Source organism: Bubalus bubalis, chromosome 4 (assembly GCF_019923935.1).
Source record: "Bubalus bubalis isolate 160015118507 breed Murrah chromosome 4, NDDB_SH_1, whole genome shotgun sequence".
In the NCBI taxonomy this organism is placed as follows: Eukaryota; Metazoa; Chordata; class Mammalia; order Artiodactyla; family Bovidae; genus Bubalus; species Bubalus bubalis.
The window spans coordinates 95,354,989-95,374,349 of NC_059160.1; the positions used below are offsets into that span (position 1 = coordinate 95,354,989).

At 40.4% G+C, this 19,361-nt stretch overlaps 1 protein-coding gene across 3 annotated transcripts in view; it reads left to right on the top strand.

Moving 5' to 3' along the window:
• FGD6 (FYVE, RhoGEF and PH domain containing 6) overlaps positions 1 to 19,361 on the top strand; it is a 105,392-nt gene that overhangs the window by 9,139 nt on the left and 76,892 nt on the right. The window lies entirely within an intron of this gene.

Consider the following 19,361-nt stretch of genomic DNA (forward strand, 5'->3'; position numbering starts at 1 on the left):
AAGGGGAGCAGCTTCCTAACCCCAGGAGCAGCTTCCTTCTCTCTCCCTAGTCAAAAAGGGAGCCTTGGCATTGGGTTGAAAGTGTTTTCTGTTTAATACAAAGTACACAGACCGTTTTGGAAGTCTTTATATTCTTTCTTGGGTTACTAACTTAAAGCCTTTGAGTGCTTAGGTCTTAAAATAGGACTTCTGTAGAAATATTAACATATGTGGCACATAGTAGAGCCTCAAAAAAAAAAAAAGGATTATTGGATGAATTGAATAAATCAAATTAAGCAAAATCTTAGTTGTTGCACCAAGTAAAATAAATTATCCTTTTACCTTTCAGATGCTCTCTTGGCACTTTTCTTTGCTCATAATCCTCTCTGCCCTTCCTCCTTTAACCCCAAAAGACTTACCTCCTTTGCCTTAACTTTTCTAAATCGGACTCCATCCTGTTTACAGCTGTCTACTCTGAATGTTAGTACCTAGGTGAAAACCTCTGCCTTGGCATAAATATTTCAATGGGGAATAAAGTATCCAACTTTTTTAAAAGTCTGTTTTCTATTTTCATGCCTGCTCATCTCACCATGGAACAGTTTTATTGATGCTGCCCTCCTTTTGAATAATTTTTTGTTGGAGGATAGTTGCTTTACAATCCTGTGTTAGTTTCTGCTGGTACTGCCCTCCTTTTAACAAGGTTTTGTGTGTTATTGTGTATGTGTGTATGTTGAAGGGACGAATTTGGCTTCTCTGTGACATCCTGCTGCTGCTAAGTCGCTTCAGTCCTGTCCGACTCTGTGCGACCCCATAGATGGCAGCCCACCAGGCTCCCCCGTCCCTGGGATTTGCCTGGATTTTCCAGGGAAGAACACTGGAGTGGGTTGCCATTTCCTTCTCCAGTGCATGAAAGTGAAAAGTGAAAGTGAAGTCGCTCAGTCGTGTCCGACTCTTAGGGACCCCATGGACTGCAGCCTACCAGGCTCCTCCATCCATGGGATTTTCCAGGCAAGAGTACTGGAGTGGGGTGCCATTGCCTTCTCCGCTTGAGCAATGAGTGGATGCCAACAATTGAGATAGGATTAGGTTTGGAATAAGAGTAGTGAGTTTGCTTTTGGGATATGTTGGATTTGAGGTGCCAGATAACTATCTAGGGGAAAGCGTTAGTTACTCAGTCATGTCTGACTCTTTGTTATCCCATGGACTGTAGCCCACCAGGCTCCTCTATGGAATTCTCCTGGCAAGAATACTGGAGTGGGTTACCATTCCCTTCTCCAGAGGATCTTCCTGACCCAGAGACTGAACCCGGGTCTCCTGCATTGCAGGTGGATTCTTTACCATCTGAGCCATCAGGGCTTTGTGACATGGTCCTATCCTTAGCTAAGATGAACTTTTTTTCCTTGAAGTTGGAGATTTGACCCTTAGTGTTAAGTTTTCTGTCGACCCTCAGACTTGATCTGAAGGGTTTGTGATTATCTCTAATACAAACTGTAAACTTCTGGAACTTGTTCTTCATCTGGTTTGCTTCTTATGTCTTTAGGGCACTGCTGCTCTGGTCAGGGGGGAACGAGGATGGAAGGAGTTAATGTGCACATCCAGCCAGTGCAGCCGGATGGCATTCATAAGAAGGGCTTTTTCTCAAGGCCACAGGAAACCGAGGGTGGCTTTGGACAGGTTGAAGCTGTCAAGTAGGGCAGCCTGGTAAAGAGTGGGTGAGCTCTGCTTTTGAATTTCGCTTTCCATGGAGATTTTTGTTTAGGCCTGGCGCAGGGAGGCCTGAACAGCCTGGGGAGTCCTAAAATGTGCCAGCTGAATCAAAAGCCTTCAGTCACAGGGCCAGGCTAACAGTGTTGCCTGGGAGGTCGTACCTTGTGTAAACAACATTGCGCGTGGAAAGAGAAAGGAGAATTCAAGCCTCCCAAGGATACCTGGCTCCCCCCAAAATAAGGTAAATGAGAAGTGGGGCATCTGTTTCAGGTGAGCTGAGTGGATCCAAGTGGAAATCCTGTTTGATAATCTGGCTGTTGAAAATACAGATCTGTGTTTTAGAGTAATTAAAATTCAACAGCCTGTGCTTCCAAAATGATAAGAAAAAACACAAATGAACTCTGTTTAAAATTTTTCTGCTGAAGTGAATCAAAAAAGTGTCTTTAATGGTTTCTTAGGCCTCGAAGAAGAGGTTCTGGATATTCTAGAGGGGATTGGTTCACAGAAACTCACTAGTTTTACAGTCTACTTAGATAACCGAGCAGATTCTGGATTAGTAAACAGATATTTGCCAAGCTGGGGTAGCCCGTATGGTCTCCTTCTTTAGAGTATAGATGTTTCATGAATCCAACAACTTAACATTTACAGATTCATAACAACATGTTTGTAACTCTTCAGGAAAGAATTGCAGGCAGCCCCCAATTTCAAAAAGGATTGTGTTCTGAACGTTTATGATGACTTGAAACTTAGTGTATTTCTCAAAGACACAGTTGTGGGATGGTGATATAACCCCCGTTTAGTCTCCTGGTTACATTAGCCGTTACTGTCCCGGCGTCCCCTTGCCCCTCTCCAGGTAGATTGATCCTCAGTGCTTTGTGCTAATGCAGGAGAGTTGGCCAGGCTGGAGCTGCGTGCCTGCAGGGCAGGAGCAGAGTTGCTGTTTGGAGGCAGCGGGGTTTGTGGAAAGGGTGAGGCAGCTAAGGAAGAATGAGGAAACTGGGGGCGGGGCTGAGAAAGACTACAAGGCGCTGCCAGTGACAAGAAGGGAAGGGCTGGGTGGGTGGGAATTAGGATGCACTGAATTTGCTTTTCCTCCTTTCTCCTTTACTATTCCTACCCCTCCCCTTAACCCTCCTCAGGCTCCTTTGTGTGATTCACCTAATTAGTCTCTGACCTCCGGAGAGAGTGAGTGGAAGAAACTGAGGGAGGGGACTGGATGGTAAGGAGTGGTTCAGCCAAATCTCAAGGTCAAGGTGGATGATGTCATAGAAACATTATTGTTGATGTCCAGTCGCTCAGTGGTGTCCAGCTCTTTGTGACCCCATGGACTGCAGCATACCAGTCTTTCCTGCCCTTCACTATCTCCCATAAGTTTGCTTAGACTTATATCCATTGAGTCAGTGGTGCCATCCAACCATCTCATCCTCTGATGCCCCCTTCTCCTCCTACTCTCAATATTTCCCAACATCGAGGTCTTTTCCAATGAGTCAGCTCTTCACATCAGGTGGCTAAAGTATTGGAGCTTCAGCATCAGTCGTTCCAATGAACATTCAGGGTTGATTTCCTTTAGGACTGACTGGATTGATCTCCTTGCTATCCAAGGAACTCTCAAGAGTCTTCTCCAACATCACAGTTCGAAAGCATCAATTCTTTGGCAGTCAGCTTTCTTTATGGTCCAACTCTCTAATCTGTACATGACTTCTGGAAAAACCATAGCTTTGACTAGATGGACTTTTGTTGGCAAAGTGATGTCTCTGCTTTTTAATACACTGTCTAGGTTTGTCATAGCTTTTCTTCCAAGGAGCCAGAGTATTTTAGATGTTTAGAAACATAGAAAGCATAGAAACATAGCTTTAGGTATTCCCAGGTAGGTCACCACTGTGTCATTGCTCTGGGTTCTCAGAAGTAATTTCGTTGGAAGTAAGATAGTGAGCCACCTTGGAGTATTCCAGTGCTCTTGGGGGGTACAGCGACCCTCTTCCTTGATGTGTTTCAGACATAATACATCTAAAACAACAGGCAGTGGGCCTTTCTCTCTGGCATTCAAGTGCCGAGTGCTCATTCACTTCACTAAGAAGTGTGATTTCCATAAGGAAGTTTCTAAAGTTTGGGCCTCTGATGTTAAAGAGTTAGGGACAGATCACAGAATAGTAGTGCCCAAACAGTGGAATTTTCCTCTTAAAATTGTAGCAGATTTCCTAATTCTATAACCCAGAACAATTTTCCCTGGAAACATTCCAGGTTTTTCCTCTGTTGTTTTAGTTTGTTATTATAAGCCCTTCAGAGAAAATGTGTGGTAATTGGGTTTTCCTGGGTAACTATCAAGTCCTCAGTTTATTTATTGCGCAAAGGCTGACTGGTATCAAGCAGTATGCATTCAGAGATGGAAGCATGTGCTACTCCCTAGGAGTTTCTGCCCAGTGAGGCTGAGTTATAGGACGACAAGCTTTGTCTGAGTTGTATCCCAAGTAGGGGTGTTTGACTTCACAGAGTTAGTGACACTTGACCTGTGGCTTATAAAATGGACATGATTGGATTTGGCATTTAGGTCATTTTCTAACCTCAATAAGAGTGGTTTCATTCTTTGTTTTCTCCTTAATTTAAATACAAAACTGGGCTTAAAGAGCAGCCAAATGGCATTTCAGATCTCAAGTCCCAGTTTGGCATTTGTGTTATAAATCTTCAGACCCAGCCTAGAAGCTGTCTCTCCTGGGTTACATTTACCATCTGGTGGTTTTGTTGGATTTTAATATAATGATTAAAGTATAAATTAGTAGCCCTAATGAGCACTTCCATGGTTGTCATAGCACCAGGAAGATTAAGCACAGTTAAAGGGCGGTACATCTCAACAGCAGCTCTTTCCTGTGAGTTATTTTCAGTATCAGCTCAGGAAATATCAAAAATTTGTATGGCTCTTTAACTTTGTGCTTCTTGTGTTGGAACCATAGCCACACGGTTTTGGCAGATCTATTTGTTTACATACTTACCCTACATTTGAAACATCCACTAGAAGCATTGGATTTTATTTCTTGGCTATGCACCTTTTCTTTTTTCCTTTTAAATATGTACTAGGAATTAAAATGTGGTATTTTTGTACAGCTATATTCCTTTGATCTCACTCTTGCCAAAACAGATAAGTTAATATTTTATCAAATACATATGTTTTTATGTGACAGAATATCACATTATACCTTTAGAGAGCATATTTTTAGCCAGAAATAGAAGAAAGAATATCCTACACTGTGATTGTGTGCGCACACACACATGCCCGTGCGTGTGTGCTAGCGCATCCTGTCTTCCTTGATAAAAATACATTGTTTTGAGATAGCTGATATTTGCACATTTGGGGGAAAAAAGATGACATTGTTTTGAGATAATTGGTGGTTTTTCCATGATTTTTCAATAGTAAAAATTGAATATATAGTTTAAGAATTTCACCAAGGTTATGATTTGTTTTTTTGTTTTTCATAAAATTGCAATTAAGAATTGTATCAATGAGGTAGAAATTGCTCTGCAAAATGAAATTTTGATCTTTTTCCAGGAATGTGTCTGTTTGGGAAAGGGCATATGTGGGAAGGGTAACAAAAAGGGCCTTCCTTCTTTTCCTGAGCATTTTTAATTTCTGTAAGGACCTGATAGGTAAAGATAATCAGACAATCCACCAGTCTGTGAGTGGATTAAACCTATCAGTAGGATGTTTGCAACCTAATGAATTGCTGCCTTAGAAATAACCATGAGCAGGAGTTGGGTTCCCAACCTTATCACAAGAGCATCTTTAGCATATGAAAAATGCAATGGAAAGTAGTGGGAAGTGAGCCGGGGACAATAGCATTAAACAGAGCAATAAAATTAAATGAATAGTGTGTATGACTTTTAAATGCTGATGTAGTCAAAGAGGGAAAGGTTAGTGTGTTGATGAGGCAAATAATAAGGGAGGAGGGACTAGTAGGAAGAGGTGGAGAAGATGACCTTTGGCCCACCAGTCCTCCAGGTGGCTCGGGAATTCCACATGCAGGCCCCTGTTCAAACAAGAGGGGGTGAGTATATTCATATTTCAGGTATTCAGTAAATGTCTGTACTTGTATGCTACTTTGGTAAGTTTTCTGGGTTCTCCCAGACATTTCTTTTAAATGCATCATCTTTTCCTGGGGTTGCATAGATTAATTTGGTATTTAGGGAAAGCCCTTTATTTAAAAAGTAGACCTGTTTATATTAGCCTGTTTATTTTAACACTTTCTTGAAACTGTATGAGGTACAAAGAGAAATTCGAGTTACAGTAGTTTTGGGTGTGGGAAGCTACAAAGCACTGCTGACCTTTTTATTAAAGACTGAGTTTAAGAGTTAAGTTCCAGAATGGAACTGCCTCGTTTCTTCTGGATAGTATGGAAAAGCGACTTTGGTGGTTTAGTTTGGGTCTGGTGTTTGTGGATCTCTAGAGGGGAAAAAAAAGTATTTGCGAGTAGTTTTGTCATCGGGCAGAGACAGTCTATCAGTGGGGCTATAAAAATTCGATTGGTTAAATAGGCTATCAATGGAGTAAAGTACTATGATAGTATTTCCAAAAAGGATAGCTCTCTTCTGCAGTTGTCTTTCAGAGTTCTTATCCCTTTTTGTTTGGATGTATTATAGATCCATTCTGGTTCCATGTGAGTGTGAATTGGAGTAAGGTTGTATGAGGTATTATTACCCTTTTATATGTAAAGAAACAATCATGGTGATGGTGACTTCAGGAGAAATGGGCAAAGAGGAAATGCAAATGGATTAGTGGTTCTAAGCCCTAACATTGAATGGTCTGTTTACCAGACTCTCCCATTTGTCAAAGTATTTTAGTTTCAGGTTCAGGAAAGGTGAAATAATAAACACTGAACAAAGCAAGTCAGTTTCCCCTGACTGTTTGGATAAAAATTTAAAGGAAAACAAACACATTTAGACTTTTTCTGTTTGAAATGATATCAGTGCTTGTTCTTTGTAGCTCCTGTGGCTTCCATTGAAACCTTTGTTTTACTTAAATCACTTTTTTTTTAAAAGTAAGTTTCTTGGTAGCATATTTTAACTGTTGATATACTTTGTCATATATTATTATCATTTAAACGTTAGGAATTAAAGTAAACCAATTAAAGACTTGGTTTCTAACAAACTTAGAATAGCTTGGTTTTTGTGTTTCCTGCCCTCCCCCCCCTTAATCTGAAAAGCAGTTCTGATTTGAATTGCATGACAAGTGTAATTTCACATCAGGAAAACATATATAATAAATAAAGAAGGAGTAAATGAATAATTGGAAACTTTTTTCTGTCTTCTTTCTGTTGGTCTTTAGATGTATCTACAGTCATAAGTAAACAGATTTCAATTTAAATGAGTAGTTTTTGCACTATTTAATTTTTCTTTAAATAGCTTCACTGTGAGGAAGAGGAGAATAAAGCATAGTTCCTCTGTAACCCCCAGTTAGGTTGTGGGAAGGACTCTGGGGGCAGGGCTCGGGGCCAGGGGAGCTGGGGGCAAGTAGGGATAAATAATGAGATCGTTCACTAGTCCAGTATGATTTATTTGTTAACAAAGGTTGGGGTGAAAACATTTAAATGGGGGCCTTTGGGGTAGTTTGAAAACTTTGAAAATTGAAGTGTGTCTTTTAATGGTTTTACTTTAAATGTAGTTTTAGAATCATTAAAGTTCAGAATTAAAGGAGTCATTAGAAAGCATGAGATGGAACTTGCAAAACCGTGGCTCCAACCTGGTGCTTCAAAATACCACATCTCCACTTCTAACGCTATTGTGGAAGTATTACAGAGACCACAAGTTTTAGAAAATTCAAGTGATCTTAGTTACAGAAAGCTTCAGGATTGCTTGTACCTTGGCCTTATTTTCTCCTGCTATGACGGATAATGTTCCCCGTGTGAGGAAAGAGGGCTGCCACACAGATGTGTGACTCCTACTTTTTAAATGGTGATTTCAGGGAGGTGAGTGTTCAAACTAAGCAGAAGCTTTACAAATAATCTCATGCCACTAATATATGGTAGTATATTAGTATTTCTTTCCTTCAACTCTCTGATTCTCCCCATCAATCCAGTTTTTTTTTTCCCCATTTCACTAAAACTTTATTGATCAGACAATATCAAGGATAAGAAATGCTGTAATATCATATACATAGATTCCATATTTAATAGTAACAGCTGATAAGTTGTTAAGTCCCTATTATCCTATGCAGCAGATCCTTGGTTTGATTCCCGCATTGGGAAGATCCCCTAGAGAAGGGATAGGCTACCCACTCCAGTATTCTTGGGCTTCCCTGGTGGCTCAGACAGTAGAGAATCTGTCTATAATGCAGGAGACCTGGGTTCGATCCCTGGGTTGAGAAGAACCCCTAGAAGGAGGGCATGGCAACCCACTCCAGTATTCTTGCCTGGAGAATCCCCATGGATTCTCCCCCTGTCAGAGGAGCCTGACAGGCTACATTGCATGGGGTCACACAGAGTCGGACACAACTGAAGTGACTTCAGTTCAGTTCAGTCGCTCAGTCGTGTCCAACTCTGTGTGACCTCATGAATTGCAGCACGCCAGGGCTCCGTGTCCATCACCAACTCCCGGAGATCACCCAAACTCCTATCCATCGAGTCGGTGATGCTATCCAGCCATCTCATCCTCTGTCGTCCCCTTCTCCTCCTGCCCCCAATCCCTCCCAGCATCAGAGTCTTTTCCAATGAGTCAACTCTTCACATGAGGTGGCCAAAGTATTGGAGTTTCAGCTTTAGCATCAGTCCTTCCAAAGATAGATATTATCTTCTATTACAGAGGAGGAAACTAAGACTTCAGTGAGGTTTAATAACTTGCCCAGGGGCACACAGCTGATATTCAGAAAAACTGATCCTGAGATAATAATTTTAAATCAGAACATGTTCATATTATAGACTATCTACCCAGGAGACTATGATTGAAAAAATATTACTGTCCCCAGTGTGTTCACTATCTAGAGGAAAAAACACGGGACACCTGCGGTGATTTGTATAGAAATTAATGAGCATTTTCAGAGGCCCAGGATTTTTCATGCAAGATAAGTTTGTGAATTGGAAAGCTTTTATGGGAATAGGTGTTTCAGTGGTTAAAAATGGAAATAATCATGCCATGTTTGCATTTGGTCAAGTTAATGGTGGTTGCTATAAAGAACGAGTTAAAATAGTTCCTGTCATTTACTGGTTGCATGTGGACATCAGTGATACAGAAGGAATTATGCATGCCTCATATTTCCCCACTGATTTACATGACACTTGCTTTTTTATCTATTATTCCAGTTCCTCATTTCATTTTCTGTCAAGTACTTTCCGAGATCTAAAGCACTGTAGTTTTTTTTATTTTCTTTTTTCTTATTTTTTTTTTTTTTGGCCACACTGGGCAGCATTCAAGATCTTAGTTCCCCAACCAGGGATTGGACCTCTGCCCCTGGCAGTGGAAGCATAGAGTCTTAACCACTGGACCACTGGGGAAGCCCCCCTAAAGCCCTGTAGTTTAAAATTAGTTACTATTTATAGATTCTCCAAAGGAAATAATTTTTTAGGGTGGCAGTACCTTTTATGATACATAATGGCCTTATTATCTTGATGAAAAATTAGATTTAAGAGAATGGTGAATTTTTTTTTCTCCAAAGAGGCAGGTGATAAACTCTCTAGTTGAAGATTAGAGGAAGTAGGATTTCTGGAGCCTTTGAATTATGAGAGGATAAGACCTGGAAACTAGGAGAGGAAAACATTCAGTTGGATTGTAGGTCAAAAGAAATTTTCTTAGCTAAAGCATTTCTAGCATCATTGCTGGGACTACGGACATGTGTCACAATTGTTGACCTTCTCTACCTAGGGGCTGGTGAAACCTACCTCCAAGGGCAAACTAATTGAAATGCCTCTTTAAATTCAGCACCTGTGTTCATCCTGCCTAACCTGAACTAAACCTGGCTAGTCTTCATTTTAAGCAAATAATGCTATAAATCATATTATCAATTCAGTTCAGTCACTCAGTCATATCTGACTCTTTGCGACCCTATGGACTGTAACACACCAGGCTTCCCTGTCGACCAACTCCTAGAGCTTACTCAAACTCATGTCCATCAAGTCGGTGATGCCATCCAAAGATCTCATCCGCTGTCATCCCCTTCTCCTCCCTCCTTCAATCTTTCCCAGCATCAGGGTCTTTTCCAGTGAGTCAGTTCTTTGCATCAGGTGGCCAAAGGATTGGAGCTTCAGGTTCAGCATCAGTCCTTCCAATGAATATTCAGGACTGATTGCTTTTAGGATGGACTGGTTGGATCTCCTTGCAGTCCAAGGAACTCTCAAGAGTCTTCTCCAACACCACAGTTCAAAAGCATCAGCTTGTCAGCACTCAGCTTTCTTTATTGTCCAACTCTTACATCCATACATGACCACTGGAAAAACCATAGCTTTGACTAGATGGACCTTTGTCGGCAAAGTAATGTCTCTGCTTTTTAATATGCTGTCTAGGTTGGTCATAGCTTTTCTTCCAGGGAGTGAGCGTCTTTATATTTCATGGCTGCAGTCAGCATCCGCAGTAATTTTGGAGCCCAAAAAAATAAAGTCTCTCACTGTTTCCATTGTTTCCCCATCTATTTGCCATGAAGTGATACAACTGGATGCCATTATCTTCGTTTTTTGAATGTTGAATTTTAAGCCAACTTTTTCACTCTCCTCTTTCACTTTCATCAAGAGGCTTTTTAATTCCTCTTCACTTTCTGCCATAAGGGTGGTGTCATCTGCATATCTGAGGTTACTGATATTTCTCCCGGCTATCTTGATTCCAGCTTGTGCTTCTTCCAGCCCAGTGTTTCTCATGATGTACTCTGCATAGAAGTTAAATAAGCAGGGTGACAATATACAGCCTTGACGTACTCCTTTTCCTATTTGGAACCAGTCTGCTGTTCCATGTCCAGTTCTAACTGCTGCTTCTTGACCTGCATATAGGTTTCTCAAGTGGCAGGTCAGGTGGTCTGGTATTCTCATCTCTTTCAGAATTTTCCACAGTTTATTGTGATCCACACAGTCAAAGGCTTTGGCATAGTCAATAAAGCAGAAATAGATGTTTTTCTGGAACTCTCTTGCTTTTTCGATGTTCCAGCGGATGTTGTCAATTTGATCTCTGGTTCCTCTGCCTTCTCTACAACCAGCTTGAACATCTGGAAGTTCACGGTTCACGTATTGCTGAAGCCTGGCTTGGAGAATTTTGAGCATTACTTTACTAGCATGTGGATGAGTGCAATTGTGCGGTAGTTTGAGCATTCCTTGGTATTGCCTTTCTCTGGGATTAGAATGAAAACTGACCTTTTCCAGTCCTGTGGCCGCTGCTGAGTTTTCCAAATTTGCTGGCATATTGAGTGCAGCACTTTCACAGCATCATCTTCCAGGATTTGAAATAGCTCAACTGGCATTCCATCACCTCCACTAGCTTTGTTCGCAGTGATGCTTCCTAAGGCCCACTTGACTTTACATACCAGGATATTATATTAGTTTCTGGTATATAGGCAAGAGATTCAGTTTTTTAAACACACATACGTATTTTTTTTCAGATTGTTTTCCATTATCAGTTATTATAAAATATTGTATATAGTTCCCTGTACTGTACAGTAGGTCCTTGTTTATCTCTTTTATAAATAGTAGTGTGTATTTATTATTCCCAAACTCCTCTAATTACCTCTCCCTGCCCGCAGTAACTTTGTTTTCTGTGTCTGTGAACCTCTGCATATAAGTGATATCATATGACATTTGTCTTTCAGACGTTTGTCAGACTTATTTCAGCTAGTATGATAATCTGTGGGTCCATCTGTGTTTCTTTAAATGGCATTATTTTGTTCTTTTCTGTGGCCAAGTAATAGTCCATTGTATATATGTACCACATCTTTAGCTGTTTATCTGTGGGTGGACATTAACATCGTTTCCGTGTCTTGGCTATTGTAAATAGTGCTGCTCTGAATGTAGGGATGCATTTATTTCTTGGAATTGTGGTTTTATCCAGGGCATGCCCTGGAGTGGAATTGCCAGATCAGATGTTGACTCTAGTTTTAGTTCTTAAGGATCCTCCATACTGTTCTCCATAGTGGCTGTACCAGTTTATATGCCCACCTGCAGTGTGGGAGTGTTCCTATTTCTCCACATGAGAAACACTTAATTTCGTTACATTGCTTTATCCCCTATGCCTGGAACAGTGCCTGGCATATGGTAGGCACATAGTAAATATTTATTGAAAGACTGAATAAGGAAGTGGATTTGTGGCTCCTGTGTCACCATTCCCTTCTGTAGCACATTGCCTGGCATTTGCTGTTTGTTGCATTATAAAAGTAATGGCTAACGTGTTGTGTTGACTATACCAAGCACTACAAGGCACACCTTATTCTACTGTTGCACAACACTAACTCATTCTTCTACCAGAGTTTTGTTATCCTTCTTCTTACCACTCCCGCTAAAAGAGGAAACACGTAGTAAATAAAGGAACAAATGGTGTAAGAGATTATAAGCACCTTTGTATCCTTGACCCCAACACATACCTGGCACAAAATAGATGAACAGATCTGAGTAAATAGTTGTCAGGTTATACGTTGCTTTTACTTGCATGAAGTCAGAGTCCAGCTGCATTTTGAGTAAACCAGTGTCCCAGTGACCGGGCTTCCAGAATATACAGGAAACACCTGATCATTTTGGAAAGCAATTACACCGATTTGGAGAATTACTGCTGTTCAGTAAAACAAAGCTCCCTTTGAGAAGACACGCTGAGTTTAAAGCCCTTACGTGCGTCTGTCTTTTTTAGCTATGTAGTGAGCACCCTTCCACATGGTGGGATAGTGACGCACAAAACATTCCATCTCTCTGATTCCACTAGTCCTTTTATCAAGCTTGTGGAACAGTTTTTAACAGTTTCATAAGTAGTGCAAATCTTAAAATCTTCATATGCTATTCAGAAAACAATTTTTAAAAATTGTCTATCACTAGAAAAAATTACAGTTTTACAAAACTCTTCTTAAGGAAAGACCTGTCCCATGTCTTACATGTAAAACTGAAAGTGAAAATATCTGGGCCATCTGTAGGTACCTTTGGAGTGAGCAAAAATTTACTAAGATATCCCAAAGTCAAGAGCCTGATAAAGGGCCTTGTGCAACTTTTATGTATATGGGGAAATGCTCAGAATGTTTTAGCTACAGAAAACCTGTTTTCCCTTGTAGAGTGAATTATTCATAAAATTATCTCAGGATTTGAACATCTGTCTGCATTATTTCAGACTCTGCTTCATTGTCTCTAAATAAAGTGTGTTGTAAACCCCAGCATGGACTAGTTGGCTATCCAGATGGGGAAGATGTTAAGAGTTTTATCTAAGAAAATTATAAAATCTTTTATAAAAATGTTACCTTAAAAAAACTCTCTATTTTATCTTTTAGTATTCTTATTCTATATTGGGTAAAATCCCATGTACTAGCTGTTAAGAAGACAGGTAAAATATTCTTGTGGATTTGCACAGATAACCTGTGAAAGCTATTTAGTAGATTACCTCTTTCTTTGGTGTGTTAAAAGTTGTTTCCAGTTAACAGGTACTTACATAATATTGTGTATGGAGCACCATATTTGGGGAAGTATAAAAGGAACTCTTAAAATAAAAATCAGAAGGCTTTAGTGACGAATATAAAATAAAGATCTGAAGGGTAAAAGTTTTCTCTTGGCTGTCTGAGGAGGCCTTACAAATAGCTGTGAAAAGAAGAGAAGCGAAAAGGAAAGATATACCCATTTGAATGCAGAGTTCCAAAGAATAGCAAGGAGAGATAAGAAAGCCCTCAGTGATGAGTGCAAAGAAATAGAGGAAAACAGTAGAATGGGAAAGACTAGAGATCTCTTCAAGAAAATTAGAGATACCAAGGGAACATTTCATGCAAAGTTGGGCTTGATAAAGGACAGAAATTGTATGGACCCAACAGAAGCAGAAGATATTAAGAAGAGGTGACAAGAATACACAGAAGAACTGTACAAAAAAGATCTTCATGACCCAGATAATCACGATGGTGTGATCACTCACCCAGAGCCAGACATCCTGGAATGTGAAGTCAAGTGGGCCTTAGGAAGCATCACCTGTGTCCATAAGACCGTCTATGTCTATTCTCCATTGTGAAGTGAAGTCTCTTAGTCGTGTCCGACTCTTTGCGACCCCATGGACTGTAGCCTACCAAGTTCCTCTGCGCATGGGATTTTCCAGGCAAGAATACTGGAGCCAGTTGCCATTTCCTTCTTCAGGTGACCTTCCCGACCCAGGGATTGAACCCGGGTCTCCTGTATTGTAGGCAGACACTTTATTGTCTGAGCCACCAGGGAAGTCCATTGCTGCCCTGCAAATAAATTCATTGGTACCATCTTTCTAGATTACATATGTATGTGTTAGTATACAATATTTACCTTTCTCTTTCTGAATTACTTCACACTGTATAATAGGCTCTGGGTTTATCCACCTCATTAGTACTGACTCAAATGCATTCCTTTTTATGGCTGAGTAATATTCCACTGTATATTTGTACCACAGCTTCTTTATCCGTTCACCTGTCAATGGACATCTAGGTTGCTTCCATGTTCTAGCTGTTGTAAATAGTGCTGCAGTGAACAGTGGGATACACATGTCTCTTTCAGTTTTGGTTTCCTCAGGGTATATGCCTAGGAGTGGGATTGCTGGGTCATATGGTGGTTTTATTCCTAGTTTTTTAAGGAATCTTCATACCATCTTCCATAGTGGCTATATCAGTTTACATTCCCACCAAAAGTGCAGGAGCTTTCCCTTTTCTCCATACCCTGTCCAGCATTTGTTGTTTGTAGAGCTGGTTGTTTATTTTGGAAATTAATCCTTTGTCAGTTGTTTCATTTGCTATTATTTTCTCCCATTCTGAGGGTTATCTTTTCACTTTGCTTATAGTTTCCTTTGTTGTGCAAAAACTTTTAAGTTTAATCAGGTCCCACTTGTTTATTTTTGTTTTTATTTCCATTACTCTAGGAGGTGGGTCTTAGAGGATCTTGCTTTGATTTATGTCATCAAGTGTTCTAGCTACGTTTTCCTCGAAGAGTTTTATAATTTCTGGTCTTACATTTAGGTCTTTAACCCATTTTGAGTTTATCTTTGTGTATGGTGTTAGGAAGTATTCTAATTTTACATATTATTATATTTTAATTCTAAATGTTATATAGAATCCTTGTTTTAAAAAAATATTAAATGTAGAGATAGTGAAAAGTAAAATACTCCCTTCTTTCCCTCTCATTACCCTCTTCTGTTCCAGCTGAAAGATAAGGGTTTTGAAGGATTTTGTTTGTTTGTTTTTGTTTTGCTTTCTAATATGGAAAGTTTTAGAATGAATGGAAAGTTTAGGGGTAGTTTGTCTCTGTCCCTGGGAGGCTATTGTTATCTTGGAAGTAAGTGAGAAAGACAGAAGCTGTCAGCCCTATTTCCCCCTGGGCAGGAATAGCATCTTCCTTCTTGTGTGTCAATGCCTGACATGAAAACTAACGCCCCAGAAGCTCAGTGAATGGTCAATGCCTGACATGAAAACTAACGCCCCAGGAGCTCAGTGAATGGCCAGAGTTAACGCATGTCACAGCTGGAGGAGTGGAGGCTGCTTTGTCTTTCTGTTGTTTTAGTCTTTAATTAAGTCGTGTCTGAATCTTTGTGACCCCATGGGACTAGAGCCATTAGGCTCCTCTGTCCATGGAATTCTCTGGGCAGGAATACTGGAGTGGGTTGCCATTTCCTTCTCCAGGGGATCTTCCTGACCCAGGGATTGAACCTGCATCTTCTTGGCAGGCAGATTCTTTACCACTGAGGTACCTGGGAAGCCCCCTTGTTTTTCTACCTGGTGTCTTAATTTCTCTTTACTTCCCTCCTCTCTTCTTTTTTTCTTTCTTTCTTTCTTTCTTTTTTTTTTTTTTTTTTGTGCTTTTAGCTAGTGGCTCAGAACAGAGGATCAGTGTTTTGAAGGCCTACTAGACTCTTTATGCTATTTAACCTCATATGAAAGTCTGTACAAGTATTTGGCTTTACATTGCGAAGTGAAGTTCATATTGGCAAGGAAGTCAGCAGTTTCATTCCACAAGTGACACTTCCTTCCTATATCATTCATAGACCATCTCTACCTATATTGGTCTTTGACGTTGTTATCATTGTGATCGTTATGTATCAAAGAGGGATGAAGCTAGCTTTTCGAAAGTTACTTTAAAAAGTATCTTGTGACTCAGCAGGATACCTTTAAGTCATTTATGTTGGTAATTGAAATTCTTTAGAAACAGGAGACTGTATTGTGAAACCGGGCTTTCAGTCTTCCTGTACAAGTAGTAAACTACCACAGAGAAGCAGTGAAATTAAACGTGGAAAACAAGCCCAGGAGTGACCTGCAAAACCACAGCTCACATGATCTCACTGCAGGAGTTCTTTACTCAGATGTGTGTGCCGGTGATGAGCTGTTTCACATGACTGACCATGCAGAAGCTTCTGTCTTGCAGTCCTTTTTGCTACAAGTCTAGACCTCTAAGTGTCTAGAGTACTAATTTTCTTTTAAATACTAGAGATGATCTCACACACACACACACACACGAGGAGAGAGAGAGTGGACATAGGAAAGTGAACTTTCTATGTCTCAGACATTGTTAGAGCATTATTTACATTAATTCATTTAATTCTCATAAAACCCTGTCAGGTAGACATTATGATATCCCCATTTTATGGATGAGGAAATGAGACATAATGAGGTTAAGTCAGTTTCACGTATCTAGTAAATGCTTAGGTGACAACTCAGGCAGTTTTGCTCCAAGGCAGAGTGTGTCTAGCATCTACTCTGAGAAACTATGAAACTATGATGAAATGTTTGTGACCCTGCAAAAGTGCATCCGTTTATCTCATTTCTTGAATGCATGTTTATTTTTACTTCCCTTCCATTTTCTCTGACTCTAGAAAATGTTGCCCAAGTTTGATAAAAATGTGATTTTGTTTGTTTCCCAGTCAAGGGAGCCAGAGATAAAGGAGGTCAATAATGTAACCAGTGCAAAGGTAACAGTGATATTGTTTTGTGGAGGACAAAACTTTCCTGAAGCCATCTGCAGATTCTCCGTCTTAAAAAAAATGGACCTGTATCTAATGTACTCTGAGGAAGAAATGGGTCCCATATGGGTCTTTGGGGTTGTTGACAATTCATAGTTGATCTAGAGTAGTCTAAGAGAAATGATAGTTTTTCATGCGTATTTTAAATAAGGAAGTGGACACATTTATTCATAAGCGATAGTTTAACCTTCCCCTCTTTAGCTACTTATGGGCTACCAAGAAGCCTACTATCTTTTTCCTCCGTGTCAGTGGGAAATCCCAATTACAGGTTGTGGTTCCTGTTAGAAAATGGAAACACTCAAGTAGGCTCGAATACAATAAGATCTTAAACAGTAAGTAGATTTGGGTTTAACTGTTGATTTCCTTATAATCCCCCACTATTTAATTATAGTGGGGTCTGTATTTAATACAACATTTTATTTTGTGTGATGTGGAATATGTCTTGTGTCTGTAATAATAGCAATAATACCTTAACTTGAAGGTGGCTTGCGTTTATCCTGGCAGAGTCTGTGTAGATGTAAATGCAAAGTTTAGTTAGGAATTCATGAAGCTAGGTTCATATACCCTTCAATATGATGTGAGGATAACGCTATTAGAAATCACCAGTGCACCAGCTTTGTATGTAAGGATCCAGAAAATGACATCCTCCTTGGTAGATGTTTTGTTACGTTCTGTTCACTCTGTTGGTGAGGGAGGGTTAAGGATGGCCAAATGTTGACAGATAAGCTTGACAGCAGTTTATCAGCGACACACACCCTAGGGGAGGAGGACATAGCATTCCACATGGGGCCACACAGAGGTTGCACTGGAACCAGAGTGAACCACCTGGAGCTGTGGGAGCCAGACTTTGTACCATCAAGAGGAATCCTTGGGAGAATGTGACTGACTAGTTTCAGTAATCTCACACAGTGACTGGGAACTAAAATCACCTATTCAAGGATAAGCCACAAGAGTCCCTATGGTAAAGAAGATTGTTTGACCAGGGGGCCATATCTGAGGGAGCAGAGTGGGAAGAGCAACTTGTAATTAGGCCATTTGGGGCCCTCTTCGTTTTCCCCCGATGTCAGGGCAGAACTCTGTATGGACCGTTACACCATAGTGGCTTCATACTGAGTCACGATCAAGAGTGTAGCAGGGTCAGAGGACCTGGTCATATTTTCCAAAAGTCTCACCACATTTTCAGTGACTGTTAGGATTATGATGAAAAGACATTAGCAGAAGCAGTGTGGCATGCACGCTTGACACAGAAGCACGTGGTCACCCTGGTAGAGCTGGTAGTCAGAGGTGAGCTGTTCATCCCTGCCTGCTCACCGCTCAGTACGTTCTCCCAGCCTGACTCCCCTGCTAGGGTCCCTGTCTAGTGCTGAAACTTGATAAAGCTAAGGGGAAGTGTTGATTTGGATCCCAGCTCCCATCACAAATGGATTATTTCTTGTGTGTCTTGCTTGCTTCCTAGCTGCAGGAACCTCTTTCTAACTAGTAAATCTCTTCATTTCTTACCACACAGAAATGCACTCACCCTCCTATCACCATCTCCCATCACCCGCCAAGTCACTTGCATTTCTGCCTCCATGCCTTTGCTCACACTGTTTTCCCTCCAGTCCTCTCCTATTTAGGAGACCTTTGTTTCTCCTTTCATTCACTGAAGTATCTTCTCCCAGGTGCCCATACCTCCAATTTATCTGACTGCCCCAGTCTGCATGGGGTACTTCTTTCTCTGCTTCTGTAGCCCTAGTGCCTGTGAGCTGCCTTTAACATTTAGCATGCACTTACTTTTAGTTGTTCTCTGTTTAGAAAATGGTCCCTGCCTTTTACCCTATTTACTGCAGTTATCCTGATTCCTTTTGCCTTTATTAGTTGAAGAGAGTCTCAATTAACAGGTAAAAAGAAAAGCAACCAATAGAATTTACAGTTTGAACATCATCTATGACTAATTCTGTTAGAGTATCTTCATCTAGTGCCTAAAATAGAATGCATAATAAGCCCACAATACATATTTATTGAAATAAATGGTACAGCAGTTTTATATATTAAATATTATATAAAATATATATGTTAGCTTAAGAAATATTCACAACCTTAAAGTTGAAAGTTCTGTTTTATTTGGTGGAAATTTTTAGGACTTAAGTCCGGAAGGCAGCTTCTCACATAATCCTGAGAGAACTGCTTCAAGGAGGCAAGGGAAGAAACCAGGCTTTATAGAATTTTCACAACAAAGGGAAGGTAGCTGGAACATCAAGAGGTTTTTGTTAATTAAACAACAATTAATTAAAGGAAACCAAATATTTCAAGTTAAGTAATTTAGTGTTTTTCTATGTACGAGAAGATGCAGGAGTCTGGGCTCACTGAAATCATTCCTTTCATTTGCATCTTCCTGGGTCAGTATCCTGTGTTTTCTTCACATCCTGAGTTCCTCAGGGCTCACCATAGGGAGTGGCTACAGCCTCAGGGCTGCCAGATTTAGCAGGTATTCTTTTCCTTCCTGAGTGCCCTGGAGGGCTGGAATCTCTGATGACTGTGACATCCTTGTTTACTGACATGGCAGGAAATACTCCATTTCTCACATGTGTGAAAAT